Genomic DNA, 9047 nt, shown 5'->3' on the forward strand with positions numbered 1-9047 from the left:
TCAGCAGGTAAGCAAGGAATTTGGAACAGGTAGACATTGAACAAATTCATACCTTTTTCTTTTCTTGGTCTAAGTAAGACCACTAACAAAGCTTCTGGCTCAATATTATTAGATCTTCAGTGTAATTTTTCATAAGATTCAATGAATTAGTTATACATGAACATAATAAAAACAGAAGGCACAATTCTGATTCTGTTGATAAGGAAGATTTTTGTCATTGATTTCAATGAAATCAGGGTTTTACATGAGGTCTTTAAAATTTTCAAAATACAACCAAAGTAGCACATACGCAGGATACATAGGAGGGAAAAATATCCTGTAGGTTGAATTAATTTTGTGGGTGTGTGTGTATAATTAAGGGTGCTGAATCTTGCAAAAGTAAATTATTTATTCACACAGTTTTGTGTAGGAAGAATTGGATTCTGAAGAAATATTTCAAACTGTAGTTTGTAAAGTGAAGATTGTGGAACCCTGACCAGAGCTTGTTTTGATGCTTCTAATGCAAGAGACAAACTTTCATGGATTTGGGGAATGGAATGAAAATAATTATGGCAGCAGATGAAAGGTAATTAAGCCTGAGGAGCAAAAGATGTAAAATGCAGTTATTGTGTCAAGTTCTCAAAGCTGCACACAACTGGGGTGTCTGTGCTGTTCCTTTAACTGCAAATATCAAAATAAATAATTGGCCTTGTGATTACAGTTGCAAGTATCTGAAAAAGACACAATTCTGCTTAGATTGAAGGATATTGAAGATATATAGAAATTGCTTCTCAATATTTAAACAAGGTGGCAGGGTTGCTTAAAAATATCTGAAAAGGAAACAAAATGAGAAGTTCATTTTGGGGGAACTTGCTGTCAGCAGAAATTTTATTCATGCTAGAAATAAGGTCCTTCTTCCTTCTATATGGTGTCTTCCCAACTCAGCTTTCAGTGATGTATTGAGGGAGAACACTTTAGATCAAAACCAGCAAAAAAAAGACACATTTCTCATATTTTAATTTGATTACAATTCTTAAAGTAGTGAAGAACTCTTTGTATAGGATAAGGGCTAATGATTTTAAACTAAAAGAGGTTGATTTAGATTAGTTTCCCAGAAAGGTGGTAGATGCCTCATTTCTGGAAACATCATGGTCAGATTGGATAGGGCTCTGAGCAACCTGATCGAGTGAAAGATGTCCCTGTTCTTTGCAGAGGGGTTGTACTAGACGACTTTGGATGACTAGATGACTAGACCAAACTTTTATATGATTCTATGAATTCCTGGCCTCAGAGCAGTGGGTTCTAAACTTGAGGTGGATTCAAAGATCAATCAAAAAACTTTAGGTGTAAGAGTCCATTGTGACTAGTTCTGATTCAACTACAAATAACTACAGATGGTGAGCCTGTTGTTGAGAAATATCTCTACTCTTCCTAAATATATAAAAAATATATTGTTCTTTCCTTCTACTCTTCACTATGTGCTTGATACTGGACTAGACAGAACTTCAGTCTGACCCCACAAAGCTCCTGCTGTGGTTGATCTCTTTGTGCTCTGTGTGGTTTCCCTTTCTCTTAGGTTGAAAAGATGGAATGGTTTAGATTTTGGCTAATCCTGGGGATGTTCACAGTGTATCTTCCATGGGTTTTCCAGCAGATTTGTTCAAGCTTAATAGGAATTCCACCAGAACAAAAAATTTGAGCTCTGAGCTGAATAATTTTATTCAGCAGATAGTGACAACTATGTAAGTTCAAAGTCATGATTACCACTAATTCGGTACACAAGGGAACAAAGTCTCTACTTTCTGTTGTCCTGGTAAAAGCTAGTGTTTGGGACTACCTAGTATTTGCCTGTTCTGTACAGAGTAGAGCTCTACGTCTTCTTGGGTACTAGGCTGGCACTGGGAGACACCACTAGAAGGGGTGAGAGTTTCAGCATTTTCTTTCCATTACAACAGTCACTACAGAATAATGAAATAATTGTCTCTGCTTACACCAAGCTTCAGACTGCTGAAAGTAGCAATAAAGTTGTACTGCACTTTTAGCCAAATTTGAGATGATGCTGAAGCAAGAATTCTCTTCAGCAGAACTGGAGTCCTGAGTTTTCACCTCTTCTTTTTAAAGGAAGTCCCCACAATTTTTCTGTCACATTTCTCAATGAATTTATCTGATCCCTTTATCTGCCAATAACAAATACCTCTGTAGAGACCAGTCATGTCAAAATATTAGTCTGAACTTTTTAACACAGGACTAAGCACTGTTCTCTAAAAGACAAAATCAGATTCCTCATGGTCAGGTGTAAGTATCAAGGATCGTGGAAATTCTTGTTCTTTGACACTAGATAGGTGTCTTCTGAACTAATCACTCTAATAGTTATTCCCCTTCCAGATGATGAAGAGGAAAAGGCAATTTCAATGCCTGATTAAGCTACTATTTTAGGTAAGTCCAGTTCAGCAGCACAGTTTTTTCACTTGACTAGGAGAAACTGGTGATCACAGCTCTCATATAGTTGCTTTGATGCGGTCAGATGAATTCAGTACTTTCCAGAAACAATTTCTGCCCTCCTTTCCACCTGTGGCCCAACAAGCAGAGCCATCTAACTTGCTTTGGAAAAGCCAGGTGGCTTTATGAAGCAAGCAGATGCAGTGATCCAAAAGCTTTGTCTTTTCATCAATTCAAAACAAAGACATAACAGCAAAGGAACAAACACAGCCTTATATTGATGAAAATCAATCCATTCCAGCAGTGATAATTCCAATTTTTTTTCCTACCAAAACCTGGAAAAAAAAAGCCGAGAAAATTTGTTCACATATTGAAGCCTGTAGCTTTTTCTTTCCCCATGAGATAAGTGATACTTTTTAATTAAAAGTTACATGTATTATTTTTGTACTTCTCCCCTAGTAATTGATTCAATTTTTAAACAAAATTAATATTTTCAGATAATCAAACTATGCAGTTATCATGTGATTTCAGCACTATATATGCACCAAAAAATACAGTAATTATTTGAAGTTTCCCTTTTAGGGTGAATAAAAGGATTGACATGGGTAGGAAACCCATTAATTTGTTAATTTAAATACACACCCCCTCCCCAGCTGCCTGATTAATTCAGTCTGTAGTGTTCTGGACCTCCTGGAGTCAGAAATAAAGGATCAGCGGGTAGAGGAGGTACAAGTGACTCCCATACCATTGTTTTTAGTATTTCACAAAATCCATCCATTCAAATGTAACAACAAATATAAAAATTTACTCAGCACAAGCAGAGCTCCAGCAGCACTGGGTTTCCTCCTCCTACCCCATGCCTACCAGGTCACAGCAGGACACAGAGAAGCTGTTGGACATTTCCAAATCCCGCTGTACACATTTGCAGCCATTTATGCTGATAGATAAGAAGAAATTAAATTTCCTCTGGATAAGCACATATTTCATGGAAGCTGGAAATAATAGGCATAATTGGTGTTGTGGGCTTAAAGAACCCATTGTTCTACCTGTAACAAGGGCTTTTTGAACATCTTTCACCTAGCAACCACAACACTCTCAACTCCACACTGCTCTCTGAAAAGTCCCAGAGTGCATTCCTGTTTTCCCCTGATTCTTTTTATCACTAATCCAGCCAGCAGCATGGCAAAGGGCAGGTTTAACATCCTTTTCAAAATAAACTATCGATACCCTAAAATTAACTACTGAAGCTGCCTCTGCCAAGTGAAGGTAAAGAGATGAAAGACTGAGAGGAGGAACATGAGACAGAGTTGTGGCTTTGATCTTCTTTATGCACTCACATCAATTGCACGTGGATCAAGAGCACCACAATAACTGCACTGGCATATCCAGTTTACCTACTGCAGTGTACCAGGACACCTTATGGAGTCTGTTTTTCCTAGAACAGTCCTCTCAAAGTCTGAGAGAGAACAAGACATTAGAAGAGAAACCATTACCCTGACATTCCTGTCTCTCTCTGTGAGAAGACACACTCTGCTGGCACCCTAAATACTATGCACAGCCAGAGGAAAACATGTCTTCTTTACAGCACTGAAGAAAGTGGATGATGTTGCTGTCTGCAGTGTGTTTATACCTCTGCAATTCTTCCCATCAGCCTTTGGAGATTGGGAGCCTTTGCTTTGTACCATTAAAGACTCACTGTTTACCCCACCACACTATGCGCTGCTGGTCAATGACATTTGCCATAGGAAGATGGCTCTGTCCTGGCTTTTGCCACAGAATATCTGACTAACATCTCAGATACAGAATGAGTAATAATTTGTACATTTGTGCTTTCAGAACTCCTCACATAGTTCTTATTCAGCTGGCTTTCTGTGCGTTCTCCCAAGCAGCTGCTGTGTTCTCCATCTGCCTGCCTTCGTGCTGCTCCTTGCTGCTGCACTTGGCTCTGCTGATTCTCTCCTAAGATCTCTCATCCAAGATCCCCGACTCCCCCTGAGCTGGCTGCAGCTTCCACCTACTGCTGTGGTTGTCCTGCAATGAATGCTGTGAGGGCTGCCTGCTTGATCTGGAGGGATTCTCTCCAAAGAATAATTGTTTACCTCAAAATGGGCAAAGGGCATTTTTCAGGCAGCAATCTCTCTAGGCATTAATATTTATCCAGGCTTTGGCACCATGTCAACAAGCTGTGTTGCTTGGTAGTATTTTCTCACTGTTTTGTAAAGCTAAATGATTGAGCACTATCAGTTACTACTGAAATTTTTCATTTTAGGTCGAGTGAAAATTGGGAAGTTTTAAATATTTCAAGTGCCCTTTTCATTCCTCTTCAGTTGGACCATTAAATAGAAAAATGAATTATTTGCACCATCCTACTGAGGAAAATATTTTTTATTCTCCCTGCATTATCACCTGATACAAACAACATTTCCTTACTCCTCTATATTTGGCCATGACATAATTTATGCACAGCTGGAGAAAAAAGTCACCTTCTTAATTATAAATATCTGCAAACATTAGGGGAAAGTTGGAAGAGAATAATTAAAAGCCCAAACAAGAACGATTAGTGAAAAAAACAGTGCTGGTTCTTTTAATGCAATACAAAGGCCTTGGTTTGGTACGTAACTAATACACAATGAAATATATTTTTCCCTCACAAGATACCACAGAAATAGCTGCAAGTATTCAACTGGAACATGCAAAGGCTTGATAATGTGAACCATAGGGAATGAGAAGATAAGGTGAAACAATTCCTCGCTCTTGTTCAGCAGTAGAAAGAGGAGCTGAAAAGGAGAGCAAAGAGCACTTATCTGGAGAATGTATATTAGGACTTCCTGATATTCCTATGCTTGAAATAAATAATTGCAGACATAACTGTATAGCTGCAGCTCATATGTAACATGATAAGAGAAAAGAAAAAAGTACTTATTTGGAAAGAACACTTGTTCACCTTTTATGCCCCAAAATCTGAATTCCAAAGTCCCTTACATAGACAAAGATTAATTAAATTAGATATGCTTATGTCTGAGACTGCAAAAATGACATTTGCGGGCTTAAACTTGTTTATGCATTTATAAATATCTAGTTTTCATTGTAGTGTTTTCAGGAATGGGCCTGAAGTCAAATTTAGTCATCTGTTTTACATTTCACATGGAAAGAGTGAATAAAAAAACTATCCTGAAGTAGGAAAATATGTTTTTGAGAACACAGAAGTGGGCCCAGGGACTCCAAGGCAAAAAACCACCTGAAATTAATTCAGCAGTATTTTGCTTATGATTGTACAGTCACAGAATGGCTTGGGTAGAAAGGGACCTTAAAGACCATCTAGTTCCAACTCTCCTACCATGGGCAAGGATCCATTCACGAGACCAGCTTGCTCAGGGTCCTGTCCAACCTGGCCTTGAATAATTCCAGGAAGGAAGTATCCCCAACCTCTCTCAGCAACCTGTTCCAGTGCTTCACCACCCTCTAAGTAAAGACTTTCTTCCTAATATCTAAATTAAACCTAACTTCTTTCAGTTTAAAACTGTTGCCCCATGTCTTGTCACTATCTGCCTGCCCAAAAAGTTCCTCTCCATCCTTTTTTTGAAAACATCTCAATGTACCTGCAATGAGGTCTCCCTGCAGTCTTCTCCAAGCTGAATAATCCCAGCTCTCAGTCTGTCTTTTTAGGAGAGGTGCACCCACCCTCTTACCATCTTCCTGGTCCTCCTCTGAACTCGCACTAACAGACCCACAGTATTTCAGGGGACGTCTCATCAGAATGAAAGGGGAGAATCACCTCCCTTGATTGCTAGCCTCTCCTCTTTTGATTGACTATAATTCCCAAAGAAAATTTTCCTTTAAACAGGAGAATAAAATGACATATTTTCATTCTCTTAATAAGATATGCGATATGTTACAGCATTATACATCCAGAGAAGGAGACTCCAGTGAACATTCTGCACTAACACCCAGGTGTCTGTCCTCCAGAAATTTCAGTAGACAAATGTGGAATGTGCAGGGTAGGCTGCAGGGCATGCCCTCTGGACATATGCTGTGAGGACATGATATGAATTGGAGAGTGGCTGAAATAGGAGTTCATGTGAAACAGAAATCAGGCAGGCTGGCTTGTGTACAGCAGTGGGGGCACCTTAATTGCTAATTAAAAACAGGGCCAGATCTGCTCAGCCTGTGATGACTTTTAATTTGACGGAGTTGCTATTGACTGCTGCTACCCACACTGGGGTCCCCATCATCATTGGAATGTCCTTTACAGAGCTACCCTTTATCCACTTTTCACTCATGCAGACTTCAGCCTAGACGGAGCATTCTGGAATTGACCCTGTTGCATTTCAGAACATTTTTAATGATTTTTTTTTTCCAATTTTCGGGATCATTTCTGACCTCACCAAACACTCTAGGCAATTTTGACTTTTAGAATTTTATTCAGTACTTATTTCTGGGAAGGGAAATGTTTCTACTATCTTTAGAAAGAATGTAATCAGTTTCTTTATAACCAGTTTATCTCTGAGAAAGTTGACCATGTCAGTTGACAATGTCGGAATAAATTTGCTTTAGCAAAATAATCGAGCTTTTTCTACAAAATGCAGCTTGGAACAATAGCATCATTTATAGAGGGAAAGTTATTCTGGTGGACTGCTTAGCTCAGAATTTGTTCCTACCTTTCCCTTTGCTTTTTTTTTTTTTTGTGTTATACTCTGCTCATTAATTTAGGTGGGTTTTGATATTTTATACATTTGCATTTACAGTCAGTATTTCATTGATTTTGCCATTAAAATTCATAAAATGCTAAAGTTATTGATCAATATAACACTTTTATAACAAAATAATTATAATGAAAGTATTAGTAATAATTATTAATCAGATTGTGAACCATATGACACAAGCTGTACTTTTTTTCTGTTCTCTGTGTGTGCTCATGACAGTGGAATGTGGCAGTGCTTTGATATTTCTAGTCCAGCTGCTTTAGGAATGAGTTGTATAGAGCTTTTATACAAGTATATATCTGAATACCTTTTTCTTTCTCTACAGCTAGAACATTTATCTTAGCCTCACAGAGGGAAAACCGCAGATATGTCTGGTAAAATTCCAGGGCTGAATGACATGATCATCCTGTAAAACTAACCTCAAATCACGACCTGAATGTCACACAAAAGTTTTAGGGAGTGGAATTTCAATGTAAAAAGCTATTTTTTAAAGGACTTAGGATTTTTAAATCCCTTTTGTTACTTCTGAGCTCTTTGTCTTGGCAATACAACAGAGTGGAATTTTCCCATGAGAAATTCTACCTCTGTCAAATGGATTGAAGAAAATTTTTTAAAAGTTGTACTTAAAATCAGTAATGATTAGTGTTCTGAGCAGAAAGCCATAAACTTAAGCAAAATAAAAAGAATAGAAAAATTCCCATTATACTTTCTAATTCATTTTTTGTGTCACAGTTACATTGTTCATTATTTCAGATCTACTGCTGTGATTTATAGAGTCATTTAAATGTGCCAAATACTAAAGTTTCCACTTTTTCATAGTTGTTTTTCAGTACCTTATCTGATAGGTGTCACTGAGGAAACAGGGACTTTCTCTTTGCACAGATTATTAGGAGAAATTCCCAAAAGACTCTGTTTCAAAGGAAGAGCTTGGGGTGCAAACAGTTTGGCAAAGAGTGAAAGGGGTAAAGTCACAATGTTAGCGTGTCCAGACTCTGGAAGAGCAAGTTCCTGTAAACATACCTTTCTCTCAGTTAATACTATGCAATTCTCAAAGCACACATGGATATTTGCTCCCTGCAGTGTCCTTCTGATCTCTTCTTGGGTGATGAATGATGACTAGACAAGGGTATGACACAACAGGTTCAGGAACTACATCTTCCAGGACAATTATTTTTAGGTGCCAAGGAAAGGCATCCAGGACTCTGCAGTCACCTATGTTTCTATTTATAATCAGCACCTTTCTTCAGCCAAGCACTCCGGTTTAAAAGTCAATTGATGGTTGACACCACATAAAAATTTCCTCACCAGATCACTACATCCTTAAAAGACTGCAGAATTTGTGTTTAGGTAAGGGATCTAGTTAAATCTTTTCTCCATCCAGGGTTAGACTAGACCTAGACTAGACTAGTCTTAAAATACCATCGAGCTGCAGCAACAGGATGTTAATCCTTTGAAATCAATCACCTGTTTTGTGTACATTTCCCACCCTTGCCTTTTCTTACTCAGATAATTCCTCCATACAATAATAGCTAAGGGAAAGGTATATCAGGGCTGTGTTTACCTCCATGCTTATGCAGAATTCCCCCTGAGACCCCTTTGCTTTTTGTGCTAGAGCCACCCTTTATATTTTGCTGGGCCAGCACCAGGAAAATAGTAAGGACAGTGTCTGCTACAGTATCTTCACTGGTTTTAAAATCAGATTCACTGCTGAGAGAAGCTGGATTTGGAATGTAACAAAGGATTTTTCTCTGCTTTCTACATTCCTTCAAAGCAGAAGAAGCATTTATCTTGCTTCTCTACTTTGCAAACTGCTTTGGACAGCATCAAGTCCCTCTGGAGTCTGTCAAGCCCTCCTACCCTTTCATTAATTTTTGTGTTCATGATCTCTTGAAGGAGGTTTCACATACTCCTGAACAAGCAGTAAGA

This window comes from Zonotrichia albicollis, chromosome 2, assembly GCF_047830755.1.
Source record: "Zonotrichia albicollis isolate bZonAlb1 chromosome 2, bZonAlb1.hap1, whole genome shotgun sequence".
NCBI classification, from domain to species: Eukaryota; Metazoa; Chordata; class Aves; order Passeriformes; family Passerellidae; genus Zonotrichia; species Zonotrichia albicollis.